This window comes from Clytia hemisphaerica, unplaced genomic scaffold (genome assembly GCF_902728285.1).
Source record: "Clytia hemisphaerica strain Z4C2 unplaced genomic scaffold, Clytia hemisphaerica genome assembly, whole genome shotgun sequence".
NCBI lineage: Eukaryota > Metazoa > Cnidaria > Hydrozoa > Leptothecata > Clytiidae > Clytia > Clytia hemisphaerica.
The window spans coordinates 1-8,964 of NW_027104010.1; the positions used below are offsets into that span (position 1 = coordinate 1).

The following is an 8,964-nucleotide window of genomic DNA, read 5'->3' on the forward strand; positions in this document are numbered from 1 at the left end:
GGGGTGTATGGTCACTTGTACAGGGATGTATGGTGACTTATACAGGGGTATGGTCACTTATACAGGGGTGTATAGTCACTTGTACAGGGATGTCTGTTGACTTGTACAGGGATGTATGATCATTTATACAGGGGTGTATGGTCACTTATACAGGGGTGTATGGTCACTTGTACAGGGATGTATGGTGACTTATATAGGGATGTATGACCACTTATAGAGGGATGTATGGTCACTTATACATGGGTGTATGGTCACTTATACAGGGGTGTATGACCACTTATAAAGGGATGTATAGTCACTTATTCAGGGGTGTGCGAGCACTTATAAAGGGATGTATGGTCACTTATACAGGGGTGTATGCACATTAATAAAGGGATGTATGGTCACTTATACAGGGGTGTATGGACACTTATACAGGGGTGTATGGTCACTTATTCAGGGATGTGCGAGCACTTATAAAGGGATGTATGGTCACTTATACAGGGGTGTATGCTCATTAATAAAGGGATGTATGGTCACTTATACAGAGGTGTATGGACACTTATACAGGGGTGTATGGTCACTTATACAGAGGTGTATGACCACTTATAGAGGGATGTATGGTCACTTATACAGGGGTGTATCGTCAGTTATACAGGGATGTATAGTCATTTATACAAGGATGTATGGTCACTTATACAGGGGTGTATGGACAGTTATATAGGGATGTATGGTCACTTATACAAGGGATGTATCGTCAGTAATACAGGGATGTATAGTCATTTATACAGGGATGTATGGTCACTTATACAAGGGATGTATCGTCAGTAATACAGGGATGTATGCTCATTAATAAAGGGATGTATGGTCACTTATACAGGGATGTATGGTCACTTATACAGGGGTGTATGGTCATTAATAAAGGGATGTATGGTCACTTATACAGGGGTGTATGGACACTTATACAGGGGTGTATGGTCACTTATACAGGGGTGTATGACCACTTATAGAGGGATGTATGGTCACTTATACAGGGGTGTATGGTCACTTATACAGGGTGTATGACCATTTATAGAGGGATGTATGGTCACTTATACAGGGATGTATAGTCACTTATTCAGAGGTGTGCGAGCATTTATAAAGGGATGTATGGTCACTTATACAGCGTTGTATGGACAGTTATACAGGGATGTATGGTCACTTATACAAGGGATGTATCGTCAGTTATACAGGGATGTATGGTCATTTATACAGGGATGTATGGTCTTTATAGAGGGGTGTATGGTCACCTATACAGTGATGTATGGTCACTTATACAGGGGGGTACGTTCACTTATACAGGGGTGTACGTTCACTTATACAGGGGTGTACAGTCACATAAACAGGGATCTATGGTCATTTATACAGGGATGTACTTATGGTTATTTATACAGAGGTTTATGGTTAAATTTGCAGATCTGTGTATCACCTTCATTACTCATATAAAAGATAAGACAACGGCACAAACACCATTGGAGAATTTTAAGAGGAAAAGAAGTCAATTACAATCTATTTAAAGAGATAATTACAGCACATCTAATATATACACGTTTTTTTCAAAAGAACATTCCAAATTTTTGAAGCCTTTGGATGTTCTTTAAAAATGGTCTTGAAATACTCTTATTTTTATTGATCCGTGAATTACTTTTGTCTGATTTCCAAAGAAATTTGGTGTTTTAGAGTCTGTGAAACTTTGGAATTTCTTATCCTGTTATTAATATTTTGGCCATATCGAAGCCTTACGTTCTTATATAGTTTTTCCCTTTACATTTTTTTCTTCCTACTTAGAGGAGAGACACGTTCGCAAAGATTAAAGTGCCTGTGATGGGAAAATAAACAATGATAATATCTTCATTTAATAGCTTTTTCATCAATTCATTAATGTGTGGGCTTGCTTATTAATGAGCGATAATTAACAGTCTAAGAAGACACCCTAGATACCTTTAGAAAGCCCATAATAATTTTTCAAAAACAAGGCGAACAAGACAAGACTTCAGCAATTTATCAAATCTCAATTCAAAGAGCAGCTGATCAATACTGAAAAGAGGTTCTTTTACAGCACAAGAAGCGAATGCTGTGAAATTACAAAAGGTGGCGAGGTAAGTGTAGTTAAGAAATTATTGTTAGAGAGGGAAAGACAGAGGGAGAAAGAGAGCGCGTGTGTGTGTTTAAAAGAGGAAAAAATGAAAGATTTATATTTTTCTTGGTTTACAGACACGAACTCCAGATTTCGAATGTACGCGCGTGGAAGCGGATGTTATAATGTTTTTCATCTATTCTCAAATTCGCAAATCTTCTTCTGATACAACGGTGGTAATCGATGCAGAGGACACAGACGTTATTGTTGCAAGCTCTTATGTATCCAACATCTTGCCAGGTACCCTTGGAATCAAACGGAAGAAAGCAATCTTCGATGCAAAATGCTTAACTACTCCTGAAATGTCAAAAGTGATAATTCGATTTCATGTGATGACTGGTTGTGATTCAATTTCGAGCTTTTTCGGAAAAGGTAGGTATAGAATGTTTTGTCGTTTATGATAGGCATGGTTAAAATAAGTTTCAAAGCCGAGATTGCGATTAAAAGGTAATAGGTTGAATAGTGCATAGAAATTTCGATTTTTGTAATAATTTATTTTTTTGTAGGGAAAAAAGCAGTTTGGAAAAGAGTCGATGGATGTATCGAAGCAATAAACCACTTGCAAAAAGCAACACCTGATTCACTCGAAAAATTTGTCATCAAGTTTATATACAATGACAAGAAAAGCAACACTTTAAAGGAAATGAGAAAGAACATTTGGCGGAAAACAAAACTTAAGAACAAAAAAACACTTGCGAGAATCGGACCTGAAAAGTCCTCGAATGACCTTCGAACGACAAGAGTCTTGTATCAAATAAAAAACCTAGAATCATTTGCAAACCCTTCAGAAACGGGGACCCCTCTGGATAACGGCTACACTATAATAAACGGCGTATGCCGTCCAAAAACAAGTCATGAGCCTGCTCTTCCAACGAAGCTGAGAATGTCTGTGGAAGAAGGCAATAAGGAAGAAAGCAAAGTGGTCGAAGAAAAAGAAGAACAAGAAAGTAGTGATGAAGAAGAGGATGATTATTTTGACGAAGAAAATGAATCTGAGTCGGGTGTGATGGACCATTCTGATGCTGAAAATTAAAATTTACAAGTTCAATTATAATTGCTAACGAGTTTGTTTTTTTCTTTGAGTTGAAGAAAAAAATTGGGTTGGTTAAAGATGAGAAAGTTCTTAGAGTATTTTTTGACGTCAATTCTTTTCAAGCAGATAATTTTACCTATCCTCACAAATAGAGTCATAGCTCGAGATACGTTCATTTTCAGGCCATAGTTGTGAATTGATTCTTGATCAGCGAAAGATTCCCGTTCCAACGATATATAATAAGCCGTGTTTTTCGAACATCGCCCTTAAGGTCAATTTTTTACGGGGCCAATTTCCCAATTTGGGCCCTAAAAAGTTTTGCCAGGCTTTAGCAGCGGACCCCCCTCGCGAAAATGTCTTCAAATACATCCAACTTTCGAATGGAATTCATGTGGTTGCGTCCTAAAAAAGTTGTCGCGGATCCTAAGGTTTGGCCCTCTACTATAATAAAAGGTATTGTATATTTATCAGATTTAGATTATCCTTTTCAATACCTTTGGTCTTACATTTACAAAAAAACCATACTGTTGGAGACAACTTTCAGCCACAACAAATTCTTAATAAGGAAAATGAAATGTCCCTCCTTGGGGAATGTTCTAAGCCTCCTAACCCCTCTAATTATAGTTTATCATCTTAGCAAGGAACAAATAAGAATTAAAGTTGAATAGATATTCATATAATAGTATTGAAGCTTACCAAAAGATTATGATAGGGGGTAATATAATTGTTGTAAACATGCGGCTAGAGAACTTTTATCCACAACAAAGTCTTTGTAAGGAAAATAAAATCTCCATCTTTGATATAAATTCTAGTCCTCAAAATAATACTTTACCCCCGGGGAGAAACAGATAATTCAGAGTCAAAAGGTGCCTTGGATACCTTGAGAAAGGTATTGACGTTGGTAAAAAGAAACTCAGATAGGGGGTTTATATAATCATTTTAATTGTCTTTAGTAATTCATTTTGACAAAATTTGCTATTGAAAACATGCAGTTGGAGAACTTTTATCAACAACAAAGTCTTTATGAGGAAAAAGAAATCTCCGTCTTAGTGAATGGTCTTATCCTCTTAGTCTTAAACTTCATAATGTACCCCCTAAATAAAGAACAAATAGTTCTGAGTCAATGGATACCTTAGATACCTTCAGAATTAGTTATTTATGTTTATAAAAAGAAAGGGGGTTTATAATCAATATCTTTTTTCGCATATTTTAAACAAAACAAGTTGACAACATGCAGGTAGAGAACTTTTATCCACACAAAGTCTTTATAAAGTAAAAAAACTCTCCATCTAAGATCACGATTTTGATCTATTTTATTGTTTGTTACCCCCTGAATGGAAGCAAATGACACTGAGTTATACAAGGACGGAAAATTAAATGCTTTTTTACTTGATAAACATTGATATTTATGTGTGCTTCTACAAGTTTCGAGTAATATTTTGACTTTTTATTCGAGAAAAACTTTTATTCAGATTCAAAATGGCATCACAATTGAATTTACAACAGAAAATTACTACATTGAAATCGAAGAATATCGATCCATCAAAATGCACCCCACGAACGTCATTGTATAATCAAATATTGACAAATGCAAAATCCACCATCGACAACCAAAACAGAAAGTTCAACCTTGGGAATGGCCAGTTAATTAACGACCCAATCCTTGCCGCTGATCAGCTTCTCTTTAGAGAATATGCTGATTCAGCATTATTCAACACCAACCGCCATGATCCTGTATTTATTCCCCCAGTTTTTCAATCACACCAATACGCGAAGAAAGATTCAACCTCACATCTCCTTGACTACGATGTTGACATAAACACTCTTAAGAAATGTTTGGATAATTTGAAGAAGGATTCGCCAGCCCATTGGTTCACACGTGAGCTTCAATATTTCCATTATCTCCATTGGTTAACAAAGGGACTTCAAGATTTCTCTGAATTGCAAGAAAACAACACTGACAGGGAAATCAATGGAAAAGAATTCAGTAATTGGATTCTCAATGTAAAGATAAAGTATCTAATGGTCAAAGAGTTGGCAACAGTCAATATGACTTTACCATCAACAACTGAGGACAAAAACACATTCATCCAAGCATGTATTCAGGAATTGGCTTTGAAATCCCCGGGATCAAAATTGGAACAAACTCTCAAAAAGGTAACTATCAATTTTGTCCACAGAAATCCTTTAATAGAGGCACAGAGAGACCTGTAATTAATTGTGCAAATTAAATTGTGTTAAAAATCTCTAATTTCATTTCCAGATGTTAAAAGGTGTTAAAAAAGAAATTGAAAGCTTGGTCAAACAAAACCCACCATCCCATCCCACAATAAAATGGCTTTTCGGATTAGTTTTATCGGAGCTTGGTGAAAAAGGAGAACACTCATTCTTCCGTAAACTCTATTCCCTCAAAGATGACCCTGTTCTTGAAGATACTGTGATTCTCAGTTCCATCAACTTTCTCACCAATGTCCAAAAGAAAATGCATCAGGAGATTGACGTCCTTATATTCTCATGGACCAAGAAATTAATCATAGGCGTAGAAATCAAACGGACACTGACTATAAAAGCTTTTGACCAGTTGGATAAATACCATAAATTGATAGAGGAGAGATTGAGTGATCAATTGGGACAAGGCTGGACGTACCATCCAGCCATTTTGGTTGAAAAGGACGACCTTTCTTTTAACAATCAACATTACATTGACCAAGAAACAGATTTGAAATGTTGGTTATCCAACTTGTTGGCAAAATACCCGACCGTTCCTTCTGGAATACCTCTTATCCCAGCAGTAAATCAAGTTAAAGACCTCCTAAGAATCGTTGTGTTTGCCATTCATGCTTCAAAAACAGCACCCATTACGACATCGAACTGGGTGGAGTATATCTCGCAAGCCATCGATACCGTCTGCACTACTGACAACATACTCTTTTACAGTCAGTGTCAACTTCCCATCATGAAGACAGACACTTCTGAATTCAATAGGATCCTCTTTCATGCCCCTTACGGATGCGGCAAGTCTTTCATCCTTCAGGAGAAAGCAAAACAATTGAGTGGAATGAAGAAGTACAAAGGACGTGTCATGTATGTCATTGAGAGGAGTGATGATCTAGAAACCCTTCTTCAGTGGAGATTGAAAGACGAATTGGGAAACGAACATGGAGTTGAGGTTTATGGATACAAAATCTTCTATGTAAGTTGCATTTTGAATCTATTCTAGTTTATATCAGAGATATCAGATTATAAAAAACACTCGACGGGTGTCTTGTCATGACAATAAAATAAAAGACCCAAATAGAAGAATTTCTACAAGTAGTATACAACTTAACATTATTCAAAGAAAAGTAATTTCTTTAATACTCACTTTCTCTATAATTAGTTCTCTTTCTTTATTTACAATGCAAAAGTATCTTTTATTAACTATTGAATATGACGCAAAAAAGAATCTTTTTCCTTTTTTTCTTATTCTTAATACACGAATTTCCTATTAGCAGATTCATGTAAAAAAGTCACGAAAAAAACGTCGAGTAAAGCTCTGATTGGCTGAGACATGTTAAGATTACCTCATACTCTGGATATTTTGAGAAAAATATGTTTATGTGTGCAATTTTTAGCCAATCAGAGCTTTACTCGACGTTTTTCGGCGACTTTTTTACATGAATCTGCTAATAAGAAATTCGTGTATTATACGCGTCTTTTTATGTCATGTGTTTTTCTCGTCCTATTTTATCTTACTAAGAAAATATTATTTTCGCGCGCTAAGTAATTCCGAAATCCTGTTTCCCGAAAATAATCCGAAATCGGAATTAAAACTAAAACTTTAACGTTGGTTGTCAACGATTCTTAATTTGCTTTTTCCATTACAGTATCTTTTTCGAAAAAAATAATGATACCGTTCAAATTTGCTGCAAGAGTGAGAACAAATTTACTGTTTCTGTATGAACCAAGTGAAAATGAAAAAAAAAAACTTATAAACTAATAGAGCACCGTTGTGATCTTCTTCTTCTTATGTTAAAAAGTCAGAAACGCGGGAATGTGCGATTTGGTCGTTCACTTTTCCGTGGCAGATTTTCCGTAGATTTTTTGCAACCTCGCATTACTCCATATTTTTGAAGAGATTTTGTTAAAATAATTTTTTTTTTTTACAAACAGCATAAAGATAAAATTGAGAAGCCGATGAAGAGGATTCACACGAAAAATGAACAGATTTACTTTAAAATAATAATTTTCTTTTCTAACAAACAGGGCGATGATAAGAAATGTAAAGAGCAAATTGAAAAGCTGATAGAGAGGATTCGAACAAGAAACATCAAAGCATTATTCATCGATGAGTGTGAACTTACCAATATTATATCGAAAGAAATGATAATAAAAGTCAAACAACACGTTGAATTGATTTGGATTGCATCAACCGGATTCGGTCATCAGTGTATTTTTTCAGGTGAAGAAGATCTTTCGTTGTATGACGATTTCATGAAATATGGACTTGACGTAAATCTAAGAAACTGTGAAAGTATCGTTAGAGAGGCATTAAGCTTTGCAGAAAGAGAAATTTCGATATATAAAGAAGGTTTAGTACTTCCACCACCGAATCACCCAAATGGAAAGCAACCCTACCATTCCAACTCATTTGAATATGCCATCACAAAAATGAGAAAGATCACGAACGATGGAGTGCTAGTGATATCTTTTCATGCATACGAGTATGATGATCTTCAAACATTGAACACGTTGAAATTGAAATGGAAAAGGTATGGGGGAGATGGAAAGGATTTCAATAAAGGTGAAAGTCCATATCAATATCTCGTAGACAGAAACATTTTATTGATTGAGAACTATTCATTAATTTCCGGTTTTGAATGGAACAACATCATCCTCATTTTAGAAAGAACAAGAATTGATCATGCAATGTGGGATGACCATCCATTTAATGGGATCATGAGATGCACGACGAATCTCATGATTGTTCAAAGAGAATTTTGTTTAGTTGAAACCGATTGTGAAGTATCTTCAGATGAAACCGATAGTGACAATTCTTCCGGTGATTAAACTTAAAAGACTAAGACTTAAATAATTAATCATAATCAATGAAATTAGTTAGTACATAGAATTTTCGAGATAATCATTTCAGTTTTTGTTACGTTTTATCATTTTAAGGAAACAAATATTTTCTTTGACAACTAAAATGGAGTCACGAATTGTGTTTTTTTTTAAGCAACATCGTTTTTCTTACTGGCTTACTCAAGCTCTAAAATCTGCAACTTTTATGCAATATGTAAACAAAATGGATGGAAAATCATTTCAAAGTTTTAACCCTAAAAATTTAAGAGCATCTAAGAGGCTTCAAAATTTTTTAACGTTTTTATAAAAAAATGTAGACTATTAACATATCTTACACCTTTTTTTAATTTTTAGAAACTAATTGTAAAAATATTTTTTCACTTACAAAATTAATGTAAATGTTTTTTTCTTGTCATCAAAAATCTATTTTTTTACCAATTTTTTTTTCAATTTGAACGTTATCTTTATATTCAAACATTATCCATAAACAACAAAAAAGTAATCAAAAACTCTCGTCGTCTTTGATAACTGGAATCCTGAATTAAATTAAGGGTCTATTTTCTTAGATGAAATTGTACTGGAAAAAAATATATATTAGCTTTTGTTTTACTTTTGTTAATTACTGAAAGCCTTTCGAGTAAAAATTGAACACGTTTTTTTAATATATAAGGAACAAGTTTATAAGGAGCTCGAGGCTGAAAATGTTCCGAAACAA

At 34.8% G+C, this 8,964-nt stretch overlaps 1 long non-coding RNA gene across 1 annotated transcript; it reads left to right on the plus strand.

The window, feature by feature from the left end:
- Positions 1-2,389: 2,389 nt before the first annotated feature.
- LOC136811363 (uncharacterized) lies at positions 2,390-2,929 on the plus strand. Its single transcript, XR_010847235.1, has 2 exons — positions 2,390-2,527; positions 2,662-2,929. It is a non-coding gene; the product is annotated as an uncharacterized lncRNA (long non-coding RNA).
- Positions 2,930-8,964: the final 6,035 nt, after the last annotated feature.